This window comes from Pelophylax lessonae, assembly GCF_965119305.1.
Source record: "Pelophylax lessonae genome assembly, chromosome: 1".
NCBI classification, from domain to species: domain Eukaryota; kingdom Metazoa; phylum Chordata; class Amphibia; order Anura; family Ranidae; genus Pelophylax; species Pelophylax lessonae.
This window is the reverse complement of record NC_138768.1, coordinates 530,145,867-530,173,367: the sequence shown is the minus strand read 5'-3', so window position 1 is coordinate 530,173,367 and position 27,501 is coordinate 530,145,867.

The following is a 27,501-nucleotide window of genomic DNA, read 5'->3' as shown; positions in this document are numbered from 1 at the left end:
CTCTCACACGTACCAACACAGACTATCCCCCAATTTAACTGATCCCCAGAGGTTTTTGATTAAATAGCGGAATAGAAAATATGATCCCAAAAAAGTGTATGTATATCACACGTACACAACCACACTAGGCCCCAATTACTATTGTTTGTACCCCTAAAAGGCTAGGAGTAGGGGGGAGTATGGAACAGGCAGCACCCTCAAACCTTCAGAAGTATGAGATGAACCCCAACAACTTGGAAAGGTGGATCTCTCTCACACGTACCAACACAGACTATCCCCCAATTTAACTGATCCCCAGAGGTTTTTGATTAAATAGCGGAATAGAAAATATGATCCCAAAAAAGTGTATGTATATCACACGTACACAACCACACTAGGCCCCAATTACTATTGTTTGTACCCCTAAAAGGCTAGGAGTAGGGGGGAGTATGGAACAGGCAGCACCCTCAAACCTTCAGAAGTATGAGATGAACCCCAACAACTTGGAAAGGTGGATCTCTCTCACACGTACCAACACAGACTATCCCCCAATTTAACTGATCCCCAGAGGTTTTTGATTAAATAGCGGAATAGAAAATATGATCCCAAAAAAGTGTATGTATATCACACGTACACAACCACACTAGGCCCCAATTACTATTGTTTGTACCCCTAAAAGGCTAGGAGTAGGGGGAGTATGGAACAGGCAGCACCCTCAAACCTTCAGAAGTATGAGATGAACCCCAACAACTTGGAAAGGTGGATCTCTCTCACACGTACCAACACAGACTATCCCCCAATTTAACTGATCCCCAGAGGTTTTTGATTAAATAGCGGAATAGAAAATATGATCCCAAAAAAGTGTATGTATATCACACGTACACAACCACACTAGGCCCCAATTACTATTGTTTGTACCCCTAAAAGGCTAGGAGTAGGGGGGAGTATGGAACAGGCAGCACCCTCAAACCTTCAGAAGTATGAGATGAACCCCAACAACTTGGAAAGGTGGATCTCTCTCACACGTACCAACACAGACTATCCCCCAATTTAACTGATCCCCAGAGGTTTTTGATTAAATAGCGGAATAGAAAATATGATCCCAAAAAAGTGTATGTATATCACACGTACACAACCACACTAGGCCCCAATTACTATTGTTTGTACCCCTAAAAGGCTAGGAGTAGGGGGGAGTATGGAACAGGCAGCACCCTCAAACCTTCAGAAGTATGAGATGAACCCCAACAACTTGGAAAGGTGGATCTCTCTCACACGTACCAACACAGACTATCCCCCAATTTAACTGATCCCCAAAGGTTTTTGATTAAATAGCGGAATAGAAAATATGATCCCAAAAAAGTGTATGTATATCACACGTACACAACCACACTAGGCCCCAATTACTATTGTTTGTACCCCTAAAAGGCTAGATGAGGAGTAGGGGGAGTATGGAACAGGCAGCACCCTCAAACCTTCAGTATGAGATTGTGTTCACTGTACCCCACAAAGATTGAGTTCACTGCACCCCACAATGATTGTGTTCACTGCACCCCACAAAGATTGTGTTCACTGCACCTCACAAAGATTGTGTTCACTGTACCCCCCAAAGATTGTGTTCACTGCACCCCACAAAGATTCTGTTCACTGTACCCCACAAAGATTGTGTTCACTGCACCCCAAAAAGATTGTGTTCACTGCACCCCAAAAAGGATGTTGTTCACTGCACCCCAAAAAGGATTTTGTTCACTGCACCCCAAAAAGGATGTTGTTCACTCCACCCCAAAAAGATTGTGTTCACTGCACCCCACAAAGATTGTGTTCACTGCACCCCAAAAAGATTGTGTTCACTGCACCCCAAAAATGATTTTGTTCACTGCACCCCAAAAAGGATTTTGTTCACTGCACCCCAAAAAGGATGTTGTTCACTCCACCCCAAAAAGATTGTGTTCACTGCACCCCAAAAAGATTGTGTTCACTGCACCCCACAAAGGATTTTGTTCACTGCACCCCAAAAAGATTGTGTTCACTGCACCCCAAAAAGGATGTTGTTCACTGCACCCCAAAAAGGATTTTGTTCACTGCACCCCAAAAAGATTGTGTTCACTGCACCCCACAAAGGATTTTGTTCACTGCACCCCACAAAGATTGTGTTCACTGCACACCAAAAAGGATTGTGTTCACTGCACCCCAAAAAGATTTTGTTCACTGCACCCCAAAAAGATTGTGTTCACTGCAGCCCAAAAAGATTGTGTTCACTGCAGCCCAAAAAGATTGTGTTCACTGCAGCCCAAAAAGATTGTGTTCACTGCAGCCCAAAAAGATTGTGTTCACTGCAGCTCACACACAGAAAAATGGATGTGGATCACTGACACCTGCCTATCTCCAATCCCACACCACACAGCAATATCGATTGTAGTTTGTAGAACACAGTTTCCCTAAAATTCAGCAGACTCTGTCCCTAACAGGATTGAGAAGAGATCGTAGATCAGGATTGAGTGCAGATTCACCCCACCCCCCACACAGCAATATCGATTGTAGTTTGTAGAACACAGTTTCCCTAAAATTCAGCAGACTCTGTCCCTAACAGGATTGAGAAGAGATCGTAGATCAGGATTGAGTGCAGATTCACCCCACCCCCCACACAGCAATATCGATTGTAGTTTGTAGAACACAGTTTCCCTAAAATTCAGCAGACTCTGTCCCTAACAGGATTGAGAAGAGATCGTAGATCAGGATTGAGTGCAGATTCACCCCACCCCCCACACAGCAATATCGATTGTAGTTTGTAGAAGACACTGACCCTATATAATTCAGCAGACTCTATCCCTAAAATGCCTACAACTCGCCCTGCCTAAACACTCCGACCTGTCCCTCAATTCTATCCGGACACAAATGGTTTTTTCCTGCCTATCTTTCCCTAATCAGCAGCCAGCACGTTGATGTGTGCTCTCTGTCCCTGAATCTAAGCAGCATAATGACGCCGCTGCGGCTGCCTCGAACTTATAAAGACTTGGTCACATGCTTCAGACGGCCAATCACAGCTACTGAGACATTTGCAGGCATGGCTGGGATGGCTTAAGGCACACCAGTTAAACGATTGTTGATTGGCTGTTGAAAGCCCGCCATGAAAAGAGCGCCAAAGCATGCAAAACCCGGAAATAAAACGACCGAACACGGATTTTTACCCGAACATACAGTAAAGTGTCCGTGTCCGTGTTCGGGTACAAAAAATCCAATTATTCGGTACGAACACGAATAATACAGTCCGTGTTCGCTCAACACTAGTCACGTGTCAATCTGTATAATTTTGTTTTTCCATTCTTTGTGAGCTCATGAGAAGCTATTAATCACATTCCAGAAGTTATGGGTTTTGGTTACATTGATAGTCTGTAATAATATCTTTTGATTGTATTTCTCACATTACCTGCGTAATACATATTATTGAATTTTGTTCCACTTTTTGTGTTTACTACCAGTTATATTTTGATATTATTCTGCACTGATTTTATTTAATAAATATATATATTTTTGCACAAAATTGTTTTCATCTTTTCTTCAAGTTAGCGCCAATAACTAATCTCGAGTTTTTGTTGATTTATGGAAATAATTTGGAAATCTCCTTAATTATAGATCCTTGCTTATTTGCATAAATAGACACTGTTTATGAGAGCAGTATAAACATTCTGACAGTGCACTAAACTGTACCACACATGTATGCAATGTTGTGTAATATTGAAAGTAATAACAATATTTTACATCCCTAACTGGTGATGAATCAATTGTTTAACCGACCAGACCTTATTTAAATCTATGTGAGCCAAAACTTAAGGTCAGTTTGCAAGCTTTTGGTAAAAAAGGGCATGGGTGGTTGGGTAGTTGGGTACTACTCAGTGAGACATGTACCAATGGAAAAATAAAATAAAATTGAGAATATCATTTAGCAGTACAAAGACAAAACCACACCATAATGTCCTGTACGGTATAGAACAATTTTAACCAAAAACAGATGAAGGTAACTTTTCCGCTAATCTTAGACACAACACATACACCTCAACCCAGGTGGATTCAAGCTCTACCTCCCCCTATGTGTTTTATATAAATGAGATCATTTTGTGCTTATAACCTCCATAAATCCCAATTTACCATGAAACTAGGGGAGAATAGGTAGTTACAAACGTGCAGCTACTCCCGATTGCATATAAAAAGAAATCATCCTTTATTGAAATATGCATAAAATCCACACATATATATATATATATATATATATATATATATATATATATATATATATATATAATACATAAATGAAGTAACATATAAAAAAAATAATTTAGCAGTAGCAGGTCGTTTAATAAGGTTTAAAGGGCAACATTAAAAATACACAATGTCTTTAAATATCATGTTTAGGGGGTCCCTTTAACATGCACTTAAAGTAGCACACCTGTAGGATGTACTCTGGCAGAAGTGACATTTAAAAAAAGAAAAAGTACTATTGCTAAAGGACCTTTTTAATCCCCAGCCTGCCTAATTTTGTTGTAAACATAGTGACGAGAAAATCCCAGGTGATGTCATTGATCAAATATAGTTATTACAATATCTGATCAATGACATTGGCAATGTATCCTTGTACATCTTTTTTCTTTCCTTGTCTAAAGACCCATTGCTCTGCTACAGATATTATGCCTTGGCACTCTTACCTACATGTGCTGGCTTTGTAAGCAGTCTGTTATCTACTAACCATCCAAGCAATGAGAATAATGGAGGAAATTCTAATTCACCACTACTTCCATCCTCCCATTTCACTCAGCAAAGAGTTTATTTATAGAGCCTTTGCTGACATTTTAACCACATAACGACCGCCCACGGCAGTTTTACTGCGGCAGGCAGCTGCTCCTGGGCAAAACGACGTTATACTATGTCGCTCGCTCAGGAGACTCTAGGGGGCGAGCGCGTGCCACCGGCGGCACGCTCCCGCCCCCGCTCGTTAGCTGGGGAGCCAATGCGTGTGACCAGCAGCTCTGATGGCCGCCAGCCACTCGCGATCTCCCGCAGCTGAGAGAGAAGGACAGACAGCTGATGTAAATACAGTGGTCTGTCATTCTCCCTGAAGTGTTCACAGAGACTATGTGGTCCTGCTTTATAGGATCACATTTCTCTGTGATTACTTCACAAGCCACACCCCCTGACAGTTAGAATCACGCCCCTAGGGACACATTTAACCCCTTGATCACACATACTGTTACTGATACCCCCTGATACTTCCTTGCCAGTGTAATCTTTTTACAGTAACAGTGCATATTTTTCGCACTAATTATTGTAGTAATGTCACTGGTTCCCCCCAAGTGTCAAAAATGTCAGTTAGGAGTCCGATCTGTCCGCCGCAATGTCGCAATCCCGCAAAAAGAAAATCGCAGATCGCCGCCATTACTAGTAAAAAAAAAAAACAATAAAAATGACATAAATCTTTCCCGTAGTTAGTAAAAGCAATAACTTTTGCGCAAACCAATCAAAATATTATGATTGCAATTTTGTTTACCAAAAATATGTAGCAGAAAACAAATTGGCCTAAAATGTTAAAACATTTTGATTTTTAAATTTTTTTTTGAGAATTTCATATAAAAGAATGTGAAAAGTATTGTAATTTTTTCAAAATTGTCACTCTTTTTTTGTTTATAGCGCAAAATTTACAAAATCGCACAGGTGATCAAATACAATCAAAAGAAAGCTCGATTTGTGGGAAAAAAAGTATGTCAATTTTGTTTGTGTACAGCGTCGCGCGACCGCACAATTGTCCGTTAAAGTAACGCAGTGCCGAATCACTAAATAGGGCCTGGTCATTGAGCAGCCAAATCCTCTGGGGCTAAAGTGGTTAAAGAACGGAAATACAAATAACCTTTCATAGCTATGGATGCAACAATAAACATTTAACAATGGCTCCCTTCTTTTTTTTATCATTACTTAGATATTTACATTCCAGTAGTGCCAGGCAACTGTCGTTTGCAATGAGAGTCCAGTGGAAGAGGATCATTATGGCATGGGTCTTAGGGTTGGTGTAGACATATCATCAGGATATCTCTGCTTGTGATTGACCCTTACCATAGATAGTGGTTTTATAAGGGGGCCCTATACAAAAAATGGGGACCCCCAAGTCCATACCAGACCCTTATCCTACATAGGAGTCTGGTACAAAATGAGTTGGGGTTCCCCAACATCCCCTACCAGTCCCTTTTCCTACATAGATATTAGATATGGATATTTAAGGGGGACCACAGACCAAAAAAACAAACAAACATAAATTGGCATGACTACTCCCAAAATCTATAGAATGAAGCCTGTTGGCCAGGAAAGGGGGACCCCCTGGCAATGCACCTTGTCTCATGTTGATGGGGATAATGGCCTCATCCCTACATCCCTGGCCTAGTGAGTGTGGGAGTCTATGGGACAGATTGGAATCTAGAGGCCCCCTTTAAAGCATAGGGGCCCCTATAAATCTGTTTCCCCAATTTTTCTGAATGAAGATACATACTAAAAAGTTATATACTAAAGAAAAAAAAATGCATATGGTGCTGGAGATGTAAAGCTTTTGTCAGTCACAAAGAGTGACATATTAACAACTCGCCGACATGAAAACAATGACCTGCACCATTGCACCACATTGATCCTCTTATGCTGGATTCCTGTGGCAAATGACAGTTCCCTGGTGCTGCTTGGATGTAAACAGCCATACCAGGGTAACCTGGCTGACGTCATTGACTGAATGACTTCAGCCAGGGATGCCCACTTCACCCAGGATGTCAACATGTTTGTTTGCAATTTGAAACAAGCTAGTGGGTGTTAAGAAGCTGTTGTTTAGTGGCAATAGTAATACTACCATTAAATAAATGACTACTGGCTGAAGCAGCAGGAGGTTTAGCTGGGTGGCTGAGCTGGTCAAATCTGGAATTTTAGTTCACCTGTTTGGTAAATTGTGAACAGGTTGGGTTCGGGTCATACCCATGGTAAATCCGAACTTGAAGCTCATCCCTTGTTCTAAACTACCTTAGAACAGCTTCATAATGTATAAATGGTTTCATATGAAATGACTTCTGATTACGAGAAAACATGTGTGACCAATAATAATACAGCGCAGATCCAGTTCTTTTCCTATGCTGCCTATAGACACATGCCTGTTTTGTGTAATATTAAATCATGGCCTGGTTACTATCCTTGGATCTTAACCAAACCTGTGATAGGAGATTGACTGCTTGTTTAAGCCTTTGTACTATACAATACATGATGTAAGTATGTTTTTTCTGTACTTTTAATGCATTTATTTTGAAAATGATATCTCCTTTCTTTGTCGAGGTCACAAATCACATGATTCAGGACATGATTAATTGAAGCCATGTACTATAAATCTATGACAATGAGAAGAGTGGGACATTATTTCTAAAAATCAAATAATAAATCAAGAGGAGTGCCCTTCGGTGCAACTGTTCTGGAATTATGTGTTCTCATTTCTATCCTCTGTTTTTCAATCCACCAGTGGCGGCTGGTGAAGTTTTAAGATGGGGGGGCGCAAGACCCCGCCCTTCTATTTTGGCCCCTCCCATTTCTCAGAAGCCACACCCCTTATAGACCCCACCCATTTTGTCCCCTGTATTTTGCTTGCGTGAACCAATTCTCCCAATATATCACATATTAAGGGCTCCATCAGTACTAGTATATCCCATAATAGGGAGCAGGGGCCCTATTATGGGATACACTGACAGAGTGGCACAAACCCCACAGTACAGGCCCCTTGTACAAACCCCACAGTACAGACCCCCTAGCACAGACCACACAGTACATGCCCCCTTTCAATGCAGTGACCAGCGTACATGCCCCCTTTCAATGTAGTGACCAGCGTACATGCCCCCTTTCAATGCAGTGACCAGCGTACATGCCCCCTTTCAATGCAGTGACCAGCGTACATGCCCCCTTTCAATGCAGTGACCAGCGTACATGCCCCCTTTCAATGCAGTGACCAGCGTACATGCCCCCTTTCAATGCAGTGACCAGCGTACATGCCCCCTTTCAATGTAGTGACCAGTATACAGGCCCCCTTTCAATGTAGTGACCAGTATACATGCCCCCTTTCAATGCAGTGACCAGCGTACATGCCCCCTTTCAATGCAGTGACCAGCGTACATGCCCCCTTTCAATGCAGTGACCAGCGTACATGCCCCCTTTCAATGCAGTGACCAGCGTACATACCCCCTTTCAATGCAGTGACCAGCGTACATGCCCCCTTTCAATGCAGTGACCAGCGTACATGCCCCCTTTCAATGTAGTGACCAGCGTACATGCCCCCTTTCAATGTAGTGACCAGCGTACATGCCCCCTTTCAATGTAGTGACCAGCGTACATGCCCCCTTTCAATGTAGTGACCAGCGTACATGCCCCCTTTCAATGTAGTGACCAGCGTACATGCCCCCTTTCAATGCAGTGACCAGCGTACATGCCCCCTTTCAATGCAGTGACCAGCGTACATGCCCCCTTTCAATGCAGTGACCAGCGTACATGCCCCCTTTCAATGCAGTGACCAGCGTACATGCCCCCTTTCAATGTAGTGACCAGTATACAGGCCCCCTTTCAATGTAGTGACCAGTATACATGCCCCCTTTCAATGTAGTGACCAGCGTACATGCCCCCTTTCAATGTAGTGACCAGCGTACATGCCCCCTTTCAATGCAGTGACCAGCGTACATGCCCCCTTTCAATGCAGTGACCAGCGTACATGCCCCCTTTCAATGCAGTGACCAGCGTACATGCCCCCTTTCAATGCAGTGATCAGCGTACATGCCCCCTTTCAATGCAGTGACCAGCGTACATGCCCCCTTTCAATGTAGTGACCAGCGTACATGCCCCCTTTCAATGTAGTGACCAGCGTACATGCCCCCTTTCAATGTAGTGACCAGTATACATGCCCCCTTTCAATGTAGTGACCAGCGTACATGCCCCCTTTCAATGTAGTGACCAGCGTACATGCCCCCTTTCAATGTAGTGACCAGCGTACATGCCCCCTTTCAATGCAGTGACCAGCGTACATGCCCCCTTTCAATGCAGTGACCAGCGTACATGCCCCCTTTCAATGCAGTGATCAGCGTACATGCCCCCTTTCAATGCAGTGACCAGCGTACATGCCCCCTTTCAATGTAGTGACCAGCGTACATGCCCCCTGCAGAGGTATGGCAGTGGGAGAGATGGGATCAGGCAAAGGGATGGCGGTGGGAGGGATGGTCATGGGATGAGGCAGAGCAGAGGGGGATGGCGGTGGAAAGGCTGGATGGATGGATGGATGGATGGTCATGGCCCATGATGACCATCCATCCAGCCTTTCCACCGCCATCCCCCTCTGCTCTGCCTCATCCCATGACCATCCATCCATCCAGCCTTTCCACCGCCATCCCCCTCTGCTCTGCCTCATCCCATGACTCATGGGATGAGGCAGAGCAGAGGGGGATGGCGGTGGAAAAGCTGGATGGATGGTCATGGAGGACTGACAGGACAGGAGGACCACGAGGACTCACCGGTGGTGATGTCTTCTTCCAGCAGATGACCTCCGGTGGTCTGGTCTCCTCTCCGGTGCCGCCGTCACTCCCGTCCGGTGTCCACCCGACTCCATCGCCCGCGGTCCGGTCCACTGCTGCGAGTGACGTCAGCGGGGTCAGCGTTGGATGTCCTGGATGCTGTGATTGGTCCAGGCTGGAGGCTGGACCAATCACAGCCAGGAATCCACGAAGTGGGGGTTTCCAAGGAATCTGCCTTGCGCCCAGGTTACGCCCCCCACGCCCCCCAGAAGGCAGCCAATCGGCGCCTCTTCTGGGTGGTAACCCCACCCCCCCACCCCCTCCACATCGGATGGCGGCGGCGGCGGCGAACGCAATTTTTTTTTTTTTCAAACTTTATTGCTCGTTTTGCAATCTTTTTTTTTTTTTTTATCTTTTTTTTTTTTCTTCCTTTTTTCAGGGGGGGCGGCGCCCTGGCGCCCCCTATGCACCGGCCGCCACTGCAATCCACCATAGACTGAAACCCAGCTACAGCACTGCGCCTTCTACATCATGAGCATTGGGCCTCAACTCACACCCCGTTTATTGTTCATGGCCTTATTGCTGCTAGAAGAACAATACCCTCAGCTTGGAAGCAAACGTCCCCCCTTGACCGGTCACTCTTCATACAACATCTTAACACGCAAACACAATTTGAAGTGATTTTTTCCATTAAAAATGACAAATGTGCAGTCTTTTGGAAACAGTGTAGTGCATGGTTGAACTACCTACCTCATCCATATCTTTATGAACCTTGCTATGTGCACTGGTCCAAATCATTTGGTGGAGGGGGGATTATGGTGTGGAGTTGTTTTTCAGGGGTTGAGCTTGACCCCTAAGTGTCAATGAAGCGAACTCTTAAGGTGTCAGCATACCAAAACATTTTGGACAATTTCATGCTCCCAACTTTGTGGGAACAATTTGGGGATGGCCCCTTACTGTTCCAACATGACTGCACCAGTGCACAAAGCAAGATCCATAAAGACATAGATGAGCAAGTTTGGGGTGGAGAAACTTAACTGGCATGCACATAGTTCTGACCTCAACCTGATAGAACATCTTTAGGATGAATTTGAGTAGAGACTGTGAGCCAGGCCTTCTCGTCCAACATTACTGCCTGACCTCACAAATGCGCTTCTGGAAGAATGGTCAAACATTCCCATAGACACACTCCTAAACCTTGTGGACAGCCTTCTCAGAAGAATTGAAGCTGTTATAACTGCAAAGGGTGGGCCACCTCAATATTGAACCCTGTGGACAAAGACTGGGATGCCATTGAAGTTCATGTGCATGTAAAGGCAGGTGTCCCAATACTTTTGACAATATAGTGTATGTGTTCAATGTTTAAGCATCATTCGCTTGTTCTACCCTGTTATGTTTTCACCATGTTTTCAGATTTTTATGACTTACATGCAAAATACTGTACAATATGTGTCATTTTTGTAACTGTTGTCTGTTTTTGGCACTTCTGTACATATTTTGTACATTTTACCTTACCTCTTATAATTCCAATAAAAAATTTACAGTAAGTAAAAAAATAAATCAAAAGGAGTAGTACTGCATATAACTTTAGCAACTTTGGGAAATCTACAATTAAATGCTGAAATTAAGGCCTGAGTTTACAAAAGTATAAAGTAAGTTTAAGTGAACCTGAGCCTGATTTGATGATATGTAGCCTATGTGCACTTACAGCATCCAATCATGCAATGAAACGTTAGCTCTAAAAAGAGGAATATGTTTTTTTATGATAATACACTATGTAAATAGGTGATTTTTTTTAATATATATAATAAGTAACTATATGTTTTGTTTTGTTATATTGCTTTACATGCCATTTCCCATACATTCAGATGTATCCTTGGGTAAGAGCATTCCTCGATTCTCAATTACAGAGTACACATTGATTTTTTGTATTGCCCTAATAGATATAGATTCTGCACTGTATCCGATTGCAGACTGAGCAAAGCTTTCGGGCTCCGGACCCTCTATAAACTCTTGAGAATAAAGGTTAGACATAATGTCTGCTGTTTCTTGTCAAGTTGTCTATTTGGGGACAGGTTATATCTGTTACATAGCTCTACAATGTTGTTATGATTAAAAAAGAGGCTTACAGTTTTTCTGTAAAGTCTCAGGGAATAAAATATGGCACTGCACTGTGCGCTTAATTTTTAACTTTAACTTATTGTGCAGACAGAGCATGCCTGGTATTTATTAAACCCAAATGCAAACATGTATTATATTGGAGCTTACCAATTCTTGGATGTGATAGCAGCATTAGTTTTCTTTTTTAGGCTTCCTTTCTTCTATTTTCATCTGGTGATCCAGCAAGTAGGTTTGTTGTTTTTCAAAACAACATGCTCTCTTTCTGATGAACACTGGCAGGGGTGCTTAAAATGATCAGCTCTTTTTTTATTTATGTAAAACCCTTATTGGTAAAGGAAAAAAGAAACCAGTTTGCTTTAAATCAATATGAAGTGGTGGCTGGAGTCTGGCTCCAAATTTTTTGTGTAAATAAATCTGCTAGTACATTTAACACTACCCTTCCCACACTGACAATGCTACTGTCTGCTGTGCTCCCCGTGATCATTTATCCAGAGTTGGGGCACTCTAATACAGGGGGTTGTTACTGGCCAGATGACCAGGTGAAAAAATAAGACTTAAAAGTTAAAAAAGAAAACGAATGCAGCCATCACATCTAATGCTAGTTAGGCTGCAATATGTTAAATTTTTTTGGTTTTGGGTTCCTGGCATACTGACAACACAATTGATTCCAGGTATGTATTCATTAGAAAATCATTAAATGTATTTTTTAGGAGGAAGGGTCAGCCAAATAGACTCCATTGCTTTTTGCATGGTGCTGTCTGTGAATGTTCTTATTGGAGGAAAGAAGAAGCATCACCTCATCAGTGTGCTACTATTTCATTGTCTAATCACAGACTGGGGTCCTTCTGGAAAAGGTTGTATTGCTAAAGTGCTGTGTAATCAGCATGGAGGTCCAGAACCTAGCTTTGGAGTCTTGCAGGGGTGCCTGGATCATGATGCTACCCAAGCAGAATTACAAGTCCTTTGAAAGATAAATCAGTTCACTGTTCACTGTATTTTATTTTTTATTTTTTGGCTTTGCTGCAATACTTAAAGTATAACTAAGGTGGTTCGGTTCCGGCTCGAAGGATAAAAAAAAAAAAAAAAAGTATAACTAAGGCAAAGCTTTTTTTTTCGTTTTGGATAGAGTGGAGATGGATTAGAGCACCTGTCACTTTTTATTGCAGTCTGTGTCCCCATTAGGGAGATTATTCTATTTATCCTGTTTACTATTTTCATTGAAAGTGAAAGTAAAAGAAAATCCCAGAGTTTGGGTTGTCCCCAGAAAAGTAATAGGGGGGAAATCTTCCAGTGGGGACACTCGTTCTGATGACCTGGGGGTCCCAAATAAATTACCTTAATTTGCAGGGATTTCCTCTCACTTCCTGTTTGGCTATGGAACAGGAAGTGAAGGGAAATCTCCACAGTGGGACACAGACTGCAAAAATAATCTGATAAGGATTATAACCCTCCCTTGTCTCATCCAAAATGAAAAAAAAAAGCTGTGCCCATAGTTCTACTTTAATAAATTCTGGAACTTTCCTCAGGAGTAGCTCAAGAGTAGCACTTTTGACCACAAGAGTTACTCATTCTTCTAGGTTGAAGGATGCCCAGCTTTATTTTCCATTGAAGACTGGGGAAAGATTGTAAGTGCAAGGAATTATGGCTCCAGTCCTGCATGGTGCACTGCTGTCAGGAAAGGCGCATGTCTGTGCACAGAAGATTGGTCTGTGGCCAATTCTCAGGTGCGCATGCGTGCACGAGTGCGGGAATGAGTGCGCACAAATGCCATTGCCAGGAAGGCTATTTAAAGTGATTGTAAACTGTTTTTTTTTTTTTTTTTTTTTTTTTGGGGGGGGGGACCTGTGGGGTGAAGCCATAATGTGCTAGTATGCATCCCAAAATAGCACAGTTTGTTAAACTTACCTGAAAACAAAGCGCTCCCACACTAAGATGTCAGCACTGCAGGTGCCTCAATCTTCACCTGTCTTGCTTCTGGGTTCACAGTTTCTGGCTCTGTTACTGGATGGAGCCACAAGGATGTCACTTCCGCACATGTGCACGGGAGCCGCCGTTTACGGCACAGAGCTCTGAAGGAATGGCACGGGCAGCTCTTCCTTCAGAGCACATGTGCCAGTGATGTCACTGGCTGCATGCAATGTAAACGGACACCGTTTAGGAGATATTTACACTACCTATAGGTAAGCCTTATTATAGACCTATACGTAAAAGCAAGAGAAGCAAGTTTACTTCTTCTTTAAGCTGCAGTATGGCCTTGGATCCTTGCCATTTTGGTCTATTATGTTTCCTGAAAACCCGCTACATGTTCCTGTGTTGACTCCCTGTTACCGACTTGACCTGCTCCTGACTCTGCCAGAATGCTGCGTGTACCAACCCCTGGCTTGTCTTTAGATTTCGTCTCTGCCTGCTCCTTCTGCTTATCTGCCTGTTGTTACCATCCCAGGCCTGACTTCAATTACACTTCTGTCTGCTGCTTGTACCTGATCTGCCTTTCTTTTGCTGACCTGGACTGCCTGACCATGTTTACCTGCATCTGAACCTGCTGATCTGTGCCTATCTACTGTTTCGGTCCTCCAGCCAGTATAGCCTGCTCTTCAGCAACGCACAGTCTGCTCTTAAGCAACGCACAGCCTGCTCTTCTGCGTCCTGCAATAAAAGACCAGTCAGGCACTCGTGCCCACTCTGTGGTGCCTGAGCCAGAGGTGTAAGAGAAGCTTACCTACACACGTCAGGCTCTACCACCTGGTACGTTACACCTGCATTCCCAGTGTATTGATGCACAAAGTGTGCTGATATTATCACGTCAACTTCTCAGGGCTGCCAAATGCTGAGATAAAACTCAAGAGACTTTTAAAAAAAAAACATGACATACTGCTGGTAAGGGCCTTAACAGTGCGAGAGGTCCCCTGGGGGGGAAGGACTAAGTCCAGAACTGCACCTTAAGCTGTCGTTATGGCCTCTGCAAAGTGGTACCTCTTTATGAAGAAATGTATAGTGATGTTCAATTTGTCAAAAAGAGAAATAGAAAGGTAGACAAGTAGATGCCAGAACACATATTGGCTGGCATCGACTGATACCCTTTTAATGGTGAGGGTCAGACATAGCTAAGGGGATACCTAGTACAAAATGTCCTAAGTAGAACAGACTATACTCACCTGGGTCAAACCTAGGAGCAACGGGCAATTGACAGGAATTTTTACAGTGATGGGCAATGTGTGCCACATTGTTGGGCTGGGTTAACTAGGAGAGCCCAGGGGAAACTTTGTAAAACTAAATTTTAAAACCACATAAAGTTCTAAAAAAACAATCCATAAAAGGCAGAGTAGGCCATTAAAAGAGAGCAACATTCATTAATTAATAAAATGTGAATTATTTATGTAATTTTTATTCAACAATGTTTTTCCATCTTTAACCTCTTCGCGCCCTTAGGGCATACCTGTATGTCCTCAGGTTGAAGTGGTTTTACTGGGATCATGGCTGGTGATGGGCTTTAATGTTGGAGTGCTCCGAGTGGCTCTACAGCTGCCGAATCATTTCTACAGGGTACTGAAGGGGGGGGGTGCCCATCGCCTTTCCTTGCTATCCAAAGCGATCGGGGAGCCCAAAACCTCTACTGTTTGTGTGGCCTGAGAACACAGAGAGGAGGAAGGTACATATTTACTTACCTCCCCCTCATTGTTACGTAAGAAATCAGAAATGATGAGGGTTTAGTCACTTGCGGTTTCGGTTTGATGTTTACAAGCCGTTACCCATTTGTATTGCATTTGATCAAACCAATCACAGTTTGATCAGATGCTTTTGAGAGCGGAGGAAAGATCTTGGGTCTAATAGACCAAGATCTCTCAGTAAAGACTAGTAAAGACTACTTGTCACTGCCCCTTCTAGTGATGTTGTTCATCCCTTGAGATAGCAATACAGTTGATCATAAAAAAAAAAGAAAATACAAAAAAATAAAGAGACAGTGAAAAAAAATATTTAAATCAAACTGCAAAAAATAAATAAATTAATAAATAATTGCGAAAGCTCCGTCTCCCTGTGCTCATTTAACTCATTTAACGCTGTTTTAACGCAGGCATGTCCAACCTGCGGTCCGAGGTACCGCAGGCAATGCGGCCCACTGCCCCCTGACAATTTTTTTTTTTTTTGCTGGGGAAGAAGGAAGTCGGGTGGGGGGCATGGCCACAGCAGCTTCCAACTAATGGTAGGCAGAGGCTGCCTCAGAGGGGAAGGGGGGGGGGAGCATGTGCAGTGTTTCTGACTCCTACCACCATGACCACTCCCCATGACCACTCCAAATCACTGAAATGATCACGGTGGTTAGAGTGTTCCTTTATTATCTCTCAGAAGAAGTAAACCTCTGTATACTGATTCCATTTCATTTGATCATCCTCTAGTTGTGTTAAATTAGTGCAGGGGGGCGCAGCGGCATTTTATTACTTTATATGCGGCCCGAGAAAATTTCTCTACAATCAATGTGGCCCAGAGAAGCCAAAAGGTTGGACACCCATGGTTTAACTCTAAACTGGTAACCTGTAAGGGTTTTTTAAGCATCTTCTTTGGATATTTTTAGGTACTGTAGCCTGTCGATACTCCACAGGTGTGAACAATTTTAAAGTATGACATGTTAGGTATCAATTTACCCAGCAAAACATTATCTTTTTTATTTTACAAAAGAAGTGGAATCATATTGTGTTTTTGTTCACTAAAATTTATTTTTTCCTGAAAATGTGCGTGTTAAAAAGGGCTGCTCAAATTTTGTGTGACATAAAAAATTGCAACAACTGCCATTATATTCTTTAGGGTCTCTGCTTTGAAAAAATATATAATGCTTTAGGTTAAAAAAAAAATGCATGTTTTACCATTTATGAGAGACATGTCAGAATTGGCCCAGTTTTTAAGTGGTTAAGCTAGAATAAAATAGTGTTATATGTCTTTGTGGTAAAGGTTTGCTTGGAAAAGCTATAAATGTATGTATTCTAAATAAATTATAAACAAATAATTAATCAATACAGAGCTCGATACGGCTGATAATAAAATTAGGTTCCATCAATTCTTGCTCATTGCTGCTCTTGCTTGGGGATTTTTAACATTGCATTTAGCCTGGAGGACTTTTCCTTGTATCATTAGACATTTGCTTTCTTTATCAGAACTTGGGGAATTTTGAACATGGCTTGAGTCAAGCTACAGGCCTGGTGATAATGGTTTTGTTACCCTCAGATCCTCCAACCTTGCAGAGAGTTACTAAACAAAAATGTGTGAACGTGTGAAAAATATAGTTTGGTATGTGGTAAAAAGCAAGAGACACTCCAGGAGTCTCTGAATTATCTTGCTTTAAGTAAGCTTGTTATGGGTAAATAATGAGATTGTCTATCGAAAATTCACAGGAGTTTGGATGTCCAGAGGGTTACATAAATGAGTTTAGATGGTATTAATGAGGGGTATGTCAAAGGTTAATCAGCTTGTTTGCATAAATGGTTAAAATTGCATAATTATATCTTTGAAATGTAAACGACACAGCATTTCCCTTGTGCTGTTAGATTGCCACATACAGTATATACATTTAATAAATGTGGATAATATTTTCATCACACAAGACAATGGTCTGGGTTTTTCTACAAAAATGATGGTGAAAGGTGGGTACTTTAACACAGTTTTACTGACCAAATCAGAGTAGATAAAGGATTGGTCATGTGAGGTAAGCTCTTCTTAAGACCCATACACACAATCAGAAAATTGTACAAAAAATACCACTTTCGAAGCAATCGTACGATAATCTGATAGTTAGTACACAACTTTCTTCCAAAATTTTCCTAAGGGACAAACACAAAATGTTTTCTTTTACAATACCAGATCACAACCACGATTTTTGCTTAATCAATACAGTTTTCCTCAGAAAATACAATACAAATAAAATACAGTACATGACATTACTTCCAAATTGTTATTCTGTCGTACGAGAATCTTCGTAGTTTAGTAACCTCTTCATTTTCGATATGAGACTAGCATGCAAAAAATAAATAAACGGATGATCATTTGTCCGATAATCTCATTGTGTGTAAGAGGCTTTTGTCTCTCCCCTCCTTCCAAGTTCTTCAGAACCCAATAGTGTTATGGGACAGGTGGCTTGTTTTTTGCAGTAATACATTTGTTCATTTATACCAATGTTGTGGGTCAGTCCACTTGCTAGAGTTAATTCCTGTGTGTGTGAATGCCAGACCCAGCTGGACTAATGTAAACTAAATTGGGATGAGTTCCACAAGGCGTTTGGTAATAGAAGAAGTGTATTTGAGATTGGTTGTTTCCTGTCAAAGCACAGCTTGCTGTTGGAAGAGAATAATATACACAGGGAGAGCAGTTTTGTTTTTCTTTTACAATGTTTGCATTTGAAGAGCTGATACAAAAAGTAAAATGTAAAAGATACTATCAGCATTCTGAGATCCTTGAGATAGAGCAGAAAAGATTCTGCAGTGGTCACGAAACCAGTGTATTGTGTTATCCTGTTAAAGTTGCGTTACCGACAGAATGCTTGCAGTTAGGAGGGATATTAAAGTGGAAGTTCAGCCAAAGCCTATATATTGCTAAACCTACTGTCAGCCACATTCTAAACCAAATTTATTTTGCCCTGTAAAGAAGAGATTGCTGTATTTACCTGTTCTGCAGCTGCTCCGGTCCAGTCCCACGCTGAGCGGTTAGCTGCGGTTTAAGTGTATGGGAGTATGCAGGAGAGGTAGCCCACAATGGAAGCCCTATAGTAACTCTTTAGGTGACACCACTTCTCGGGCATTTCAAAGCGTTTGTCGGATTTCTATTTCTACGCAACAGCCGCCACTGGAGACTGGACCAGATCGACTTCAGAAAAGGTAAGTATTGCGATTTTTTCTTTAGAGGGTTAGCTAGATTAGGTTTAGAGTGTGGCTGAGAGTGGGTTCAGGTTAGATTTCGGCTGAACTTCCACTTTCAGTACACACGATGTATAGCCTTCAAGCATGGACAATGCTAAAAATAAGTTCAGTCTTAGAAGCCACCCTGGGAGATGTCAACCTCTCCTTCTAATTGCAATGCAGGGAGGAATAGCTGGGAATATGCCACTATGTTATGATATGTGTACTCCAGAAGATAAATTACATTTGTGTTTACATTGTGTTTTTCCTCCTCGTACTTATGGGCCAATTTACATAAAAACATGCACATTTTATCTAGCATTGAACAAAAAGTTAGTCAGGGGCTGAGAAAGAAAAAATAAATGTTATATATTTATGTTTTAATCTTAATTCCATTTAATGTGGTTTTTGGTATTGATGTAGATAAAATGCTGTTTAGTTATATGTAAAGTATGTGCAGATTATCTGCCTATTTGCTTCAATAACAGACTGATCACCTCCCTTTATGGATAATGAGTGTATACTGTATACTGCACCAAGGATATCACCAGTAAAAAAAAAAATAAAAAAAATAAAGAAACTAAAACGTCGGCGCTACAACTAAGAAAAAATATAAATAAAATAAGCTGCTTGCAATATAGATCAATATACAAACTCTTAAAATGAACAATAAATACTAATTGCAGCAATGAAAATCAATTCTCTAAACATTATAACATAAAGAACAAAATCAAACCACCGAACAAGTTGGAGTCCTTAGATCAATTCCAATTCCTCCAAAGTGGAATAAGTCCACAGAATACTCTTAATTCTCATATTGTGTAAATTAGGTAAATTGCAAACTCACCAGGGGGGGAGGCCGCCTTATTTCAAAGTGCAGAATAAACCCATAATACAGTGATCTGTGCAATAGCTTTCCAAACCTCCAACTTCCAGTGGACACTTCCTTCCTTTCATCTACTTCTGAGAAAACAAAACATCCAAAAGTAAATAAAAAGCCAAATAGTGTAGTATTCTTATATGGGCAATGTTAACAAACAGCTGGTATGATAAGGTGCCTATCCAAAACTACCTCCACTACACTAATGCAATGCACGCTTATCGCCAGTACGTGCTGCCAGATGAGATGAGTGTGCAGCAAGAAAGTGTTTCAAATATACAAGATGCAGGTAATAATTATCCCTTTAAAAGATCAGTTCTCCCATGCTTCTCATCCACCGGTGGGTATTCTTGTACTCAAATGTCACCCATTAAAAACAAAACCACCATATAGAGTAGCATTTATTAAATGTAAAAAGTACAACAGCATACAGTTCCTTATTGGCAAGTTAAAATCACATCAAACTTTAAAAAAGCCACTAGCACTTACATCAAACACCACCACTCGGGAATCTGATGTATTGACGTGACCTCATGCTCTATATATAGCCCTACAAGCGTTTCACACCACTGTGCATCTTCAGGGGCCTCTAGTGTCTAACTCAGCTCCCGGATTAATGTAGCCTACACCCAGACCTTCACTAGAACGTCACTTCCTGTTTAGGCACCATTTTCCTGAAGCACAGTAGAAGCTTAGCGGCCCCCATTTTGTTATAGACCAACCCGTTATAAAGGCCTCTTAAACCAAAATCCAAATATTTAAATAATAATGCTTAGTTGGCAATACAGATATATAATAAGCACCATGAGTCAAAGAAAGAATAAATAGAAGTTTATCATCTCCAAAAACCATTATTGTGAAAAATATATTTTTTATTATTTATAGAGATGATGTCATCTAATGGTGATTAGTTTAGCACCATCTCATGAAGATAAGAGGTAACACAGGAAAAAATAAAAAAGAATACAATTACATTCTCGTTACCAGTAAACAAGTGGTCAAAAAAAAAATGTATATATATATTTTTGTGAGCTGTATATTGTAACCACTTTCCACCCGTCATATAGTAAAATGACGGCCGCAAAGTGGTTGTCCCATCCTGACTGGGCGTCATATGCCCGGGGGGGCTCGCAGAGCGGCGATCGGTGGTGCGGTGTGTCACTCTGACACACTGCATCGCCGATCCCAGTAAAGAGCCTATGACGTAGGCTTTTTACCATGTGATCAGCTGTGTCCAATCACAGCTGGCCACATAGTAAATAGGAAGTGCCGTTGATCAGCTTTCTTAAGTACGCGGCTGACAGGCGTGAGTAGAGGAGAGCCGATCTGCGGCTCTCCTGACGGGGGGGGGGGGGTGGTAATCAGAGCATTGATTACCAGTGCAGACCCTTGAGGGAAGCCACTACAGCCACCAGGGATTTCCCACCCATGGCCACCAGGGATGCCCACCCATGGCCACCAGGGATGCCCACCCATGCCATCAGGGATGCCAATCAGTATTCAGGGAGCCTGTCAGTGCCCTCCTCATCAGTGATTCCCATCATTGCCATCTATCAGTGCCGCCAACCAGTGCCCATCATTGCCATCTATCAGTGCTGACCACCAGTGCCCATCATTGCCGCCTATCAGTGATCATCAGTGCCGCCTATCAGTGCCCATCAGTGTCGCCTATCAGTGCCCATCAGTGCCACCTATCAGAGCCCATCAGTGCAACCTATCAGTGCGACCTATCAGTGCCACATATCAGTGCCCATCAGTGCTGCATATCACTGCCGCCTATCAGTGCCCATCAGTGCTGCATATTAGTGCCTCATCATCAGTGTCACAACATCAGTGCCACCCCATCAGTGCCTGCCAGTGCGGCCTCATCAGTGCTGGTCAGTGCAGGAAAAAACATATTTATTTACAACATTTTATAACAAACAAAAAAAACTTTTTTTTTCAAACTTTTTGGTCTTTTTTTATTTGTTTAGCAAAAAAGAAAAAACCTTGCAGTGATCAAATACCACCAAAAGAACGCTCTATTTGTGGGGGGAAAATGACATCAATTTTGTTTAGGTACAGTGTTGCAATTGTCATTCAAAATGCAACAGCTCTAAAAGCTGAAAATTGGCCTGGGCAGGAAGGGGGTGAAAGTGCCCTGTATTGAAATGGTTAAAACTCACATATCAAGGTCAGGGTAGGCTGCACTTCACAATAACCAAATAAAAAATATTGTTAAAGTTCCACATATGTACAATTAATAAACTTGAATTATATTTTCACCACACAAAACTGGGTTGTTCTACAATGCATTCAATTATTGCAGATTATGGCACCTCTTCAGCTTTGTTATATAAATTGTCTTTAAGTTTATTGGAAATCTAAAAGAATTCAAAATATTTAGCAAAATTAGATTGTTGACTCCAGAACTCCACCTAAAAATTAATAGAACAATGGGATTAAAATATTAGTAAACATCTAGTGGAGATGCCACCCGACATTTGGCCTGTGTGTACAGGGCTTAAGTCTGACGTTTAGTATCATCCTTCCTTCTCCAAACTTCATTTGCTGGTCCCCACTTTTATTTGCTGAATTCCTGTTCTTTCAATCATGGAGGCTTTACATCACATGCAGGCATTACCAGGGGTAATCTGCTGGCAGTGTGCCCCTGTGCCTTTAAGGAGAGGTGGGCTCCCTCCAGGATCCCCTGCCCTCTGTCTAACCATTATTATGCATGTGCTTCCACTGTGGAGGCTCTCAAAATTTAGAGTTAGGACTGCAGATAATGCTGAAGTGCCGTGAAGTGTCTCTGCAGCTTTCGCATGTATTTGCAAATGTGTGCAAACTAAACCTCCGTTTTAAAGCATACTGTTAGACAAAATAATTTGTTTGGTTGCAGGCTGGTTGGGAAGTTGAGCCGGAATTTCTTTGGTTTTGTTTGAAATGATAAAATAATAGTAACAGGACAATACAGGTCCTTCTCAAAAAATTAGCATATTGTGATAAAGTTCATTATTTTCTGTAATGTACTGATAAACATTAGACTTTCATATATTTTAGATTCATTACACACAACTGAAGTAGTGCAAGCCTTTTTTTTGTTTTAATATTGATGATTTTGGCATACAGCTCATGAAAAAACAAAATTCCTATCTCAAAAAATTAGCATATCATGAAAAGGTTCTCTAAACGAGCTATTAACCTAATCATCTGAATCAACTAATTAACTCTAAACACCTGCAAAAGATTCCTGAGGCTTTTAAAAACTCCCAGCCTGGTTCATTACTCAAAACCACAATCATGGGTAAGACTGCCGACCTGACTGCTGTCCAGAAGGCCATCATTGACACCCTCAAGCAAGAGGGTAAGACACAGAAAGAAATTTCTGAACGAATAGGCTGTTCCCAGAGTGCTGTATCAAGGCACCTCAGTGGGAAGTCTGTGGGAAGGAAAAAGTGTGGCAGAAAACGCTGCACAACGAGAAGAGGTGACCGGACCCTGAGGAAGATTGTGGAGAAGGACCGATTCCAGACCTTGGGGGACCTGCGGAAGCAGTGGACTGAGTCTGGAGTAGAAACATCTAGAGCCACCGTGTACAGGCGTGTGCAGGAAATGGGCTACAGGTGCCGCATTCCCCAGGTCAAGCCATTTTTGAACCAGAAACAGCAGCAGAAGCGCCTGACCTGGGCTACAGAAAAGCAGCACTGGACTGTTACTCAGTGGTCCAAAGTACTTTTTTCGGATGAAAGCAAATTTTGCATGTCATTCGGAAATCAAGGTGCCAGAGTCTGGATGAAGACTGGGGAGAGGGAAATGCCAAAATGCCTGAAGTCCAGTGTCAAGTACCCACAGTCAGTGATGGTCTGGGGTGCCATGTCAGCTGCTGGTGTTGGTCAACTGTGTTTTATCAAGGGCAGGGTCAATGCAGCTGGCTATCAGGAGATTTTGGAGCACTTCATGCTTCCATCTGCTGAAAAGCTTTATGGAGATGAAGATTTCATTTTTCAGCACGACCTGGCACCTGCTCACAGTGCCAAAACCACTGGTAAATGGTTTACTGACCATGGTATTACTGTGCTCAATTGGCCTGCCAACTCTCCTGACCTGAACCCCATAGAGAATCTGTGGGATGTTGTGAAGAGAAAGTTGAGAGACGCAAGACCCAACACTCTGGATGAGCTCAAGGCCACTATCGAAGCATCCTGGGCCTCCATAACACCTCAGCAGTGCCACAGGCTGATTGCCTCCATGCCACGCCGCATTGAAGCAGTCATTTCTGCAAAAGGATTCCCGACCAAGTATTGAGTGCATAACTGAACATAATTATTTGAAGGTTGACTTTTTTTTTATTGGTCAGATGAAATATGCTAATTTTTTGAGATAGGAATTTTGGTTTTTCATGAGCTGTATGCCAAAATCATCAATATTAAAACAAAAAAAAAGGCTTGCACTACTTCAGTTGTGTGTAATAAATCTAAAATATATGAAAGTCTAATGTTTATCAGTACATTACAGAAAATAATGAACTTTATCACAATATGCTAATTTTTTGAGAAGGACCTGTATTATCTTTTTCCAAATTATTACAGCAATGATGAATTGAAACTGATAAAAGCCCATATCTCACTGATTTCCAAAGCATAACGGTATTATCCTGCATTTATGCTATGCATGCTACTATGCAGTGTATTGGTATGTACTGTACATAGTTACCATATGTTCATTTGTTCTGTGCATTGTGCTTTCCAGCTGTTCTCCAACTGACTCAATTCATATTTACCCAAACAAACAAAATGTATAGGGATGGCCACCTGAGAATCAGACTAAAATATCAAGAATAACCCATGTATTGCCAACTCCCATTACACAAACTTACATTACATGCATTCTTGATAACAAGTCTAATAACTGTATCAGGATAAGTGTTCATTAAGGTGTCCAGTATGATACTGTTTTGTCTTCTATGCAATGAACTGTATTTGCACATCAAACAAATCTAATATAAATGAATGAATTGATGAGGACAGTTCCTTTAATGAATGTTTAGGAATAAAGGAACCAGGGTTCAGCAAATGAAAAGGCAATACTGCAAGATTATATAGTTATATAACAAATAATCACAGCCAGATTTACTGAACATGACAGTTTAACATATATTTCTATGAATATTAATCTCTGCCATGAACACAAGGATCAGTACCTATTTGTTTTTTTTCTGATACTGAACACCCTGGAATTGCACATATGTAACCTAATTTAGCATAATAATGAAAAGTGTTAGAGTGACCTTGACGGATGCTTTGTTGGTTCCAGAATTTATGAACTGGTTTCTCCTAAGTCAGATATTGGATTTACCATGTAATTGCAAACCCATTATTCAAAAAAAATAGACAGATGATATCATAAGCTGCCTAACTACTGTACCTTAGTACAGTTTTCCTATAAGTTAGACCCCCCAAGTGCTGCCCATTAGGTTACCTTCAGCACCGATCAAGCAATCTTCATTGTATGGCCCCGCTTAGAGCCACCTGGCTTTTCTCTCAAAAATGGCAGGTTCAGACCTAAGTCATTCCTTTGGGAAAACCATATCCAAGCCACCACTGGAGGCCTTTGTGTGTACAACTTTCCCACAGGTATGAGTATTTTTTTTAAATTAAAAAAAAAAAAAAATAATGTCTGCCATAATAATATCTTCTCCACAATGTTAGTTTGCTTGAATGCTAATACCTTAAAAACAGTTCTGTTTATTGTTTGTTCGAATGTGAAGTCATTTTCTGCATACATATTTACACAATTGAAAACTGCTGTGCTCCATATCTAAATATCTTAAAGCTGAACTTCAATTTTTACAACTATGGAAGCTCTTAGAGAATCTGTTAACTAAATTTAAATTGTATAATAGCGAGGCCTGTCGCAAAAAATTCTATAAAATCTGCCAACCCTGGGTTTATGCTGGCCAATGATGGGATTGTTCTGTCACCTATCTTAGGAATGGGCTAACTCGTTTACTAGTATTAGTTACAGCAATGTCTTTTTCTTGCTATTTATGAAGGTGCTGAATGAATAGGGTGTGTATGCCTGTGTATGTGTTTTTGATTGTTATGGTATTTATTTATTTTTGTGTATGTTACACATCTGTCTGTGTGCAGATATAATCTGTCAATTTGTTACTTGGTTGTATACAAGCACATAATTAAAAAAAAAAAAAAAAAAACATGTTAAAAAAGTTGAACTTCAAAGCAGATAATAAAGAGTAACTCCACTTTTGTGGGGGGAAAAAATAGCACATAGAGCAAAAACAACAAAGCGTATACAATTGCAACACAAATCATATTGTAATTAAATGTTATTAAAAATGACCTTTCCTTTTCAATCTGCAGCTGTTGTAATTTTCTGAAAATGCAATGCATTATGGTTACCTGAAGCTGTTCTGTACACAGAATGTATACTGACCACACCACAAAAACATAATTTCCTGCTTGTGTGATTGGCTCACCAATATTCCCAGAAGTTTGTCTAAGATACAAGTCAGATTTCTGGCATCCCCTGCAACAAAAATGTCATATTTGGTGAGATACTCCCAATAGGAACACGTCTAAAGGGATGCAGGCGCAGCAGATTTCCTCTTTAGAGCTCTGCAGCTGCCACAGCTGATAGATAATTGTGAAACCACTCCCATTTGACCCACTCAGCACAGAGGCACAAACAATGATTTCTTCAGAATAACAAAAGGTAGGGATCAACAACAAAGTTTGTTAATATTCTTGCCATGTACAGAGATCACCCAGAGGGGAATGTTTTTTTTCTCAACAAAAGTGGAGCTACGCTTTAATATTAAAGTGTCATTAAACCCAGGACCCTGCATTCACTATATCTGGTCTCCCACAGTACAATGGACGCGGAACTGCAATTATTTTACTAAATATAAACTGCTAAATATCTTTTCTCATTAGCAGAATACTATATAGCAGTCTTGTGACTTATATCAGTGTCTGGCCAAGCACAGGTTAAAGCTTGTATGAGGAGTTTTCATTCTCCCCTGACTGTCCCATGAGGCTGCAGGACCCCTGACTTTCTATCTGGACAGCGCCGACTGGCCCCGTGCTGATCACGTACACCCGCCAGGAAAAAAAAAACTCTCTAACAATACACACCAAACAGAGCATTTTCAGATTGCCCCCAGGGCTCTGTACTATCAGCAGATGGATTGGGGACAGTAAAAAAAAGGGGAGGATCAGAGAAGACAGGATAAAACAGCTTTTTTTACACAATGCGAAGGATTAACACCTTAGGTTCCACAGTAAGTATAACAAGCATGCTTTATACAGACTGATTTTACAGTTGTGGGTTTAGTAATACTTTAGCATCATTTATTTGGGATATGTATTAATTAGAAAAATGTGATACTTATTTTTAAATAACAATAAATATGGTAGTGAGTCAGCACTAAAGTATCTAAGGCAGCTCACAGCAGGTCAGTATACAAAAATATAACATTAAATCAAAGTGCAGCGCCAAAAGTGCAAAAGATTTCCTCCAATTAAAAATAATATATATCAAGTCCACTATTATTAAATGTGTTCACTTTTACTTGCCTGGCAGAACCACCCATTGCCACTGGAGACAATCTGGTCACCCATTAAAATGATGTATAGGAGTGAAGAGCTCTTCGCATGGAGCAGCTGCTTGTAATCCACCTAGATGACATCACTGCCACAAACTCTATATATCATAGTGATCAACAAAGAATCTTTCCTAAGTGGAGCTCACTACCAGCTGATACTAGGCTCCATGCGGTGAGCGCCTTTCTCCTATACAGCATTTAAATGCTCATTTGATTTTTTTTATAGAAACACAAAGAAATCACATACATCCCATAATTCAAAAATATATTTACTTACTGTATAAAGTTTACTTCATTTTCCAAAAAAGGGCTGACATTGACAAGAAATATGCACAGAGATTATCTCACTTCCTACAAATCAAGCCATGCAATTTTGCATGGAAATTACATAACCACAACTGACGTGAAGCACATCATAACTAATGAGACACATATGCAAAAATAAAAAAAGTGGTAATTTTTTTTCTATAACTGTATAAGTTG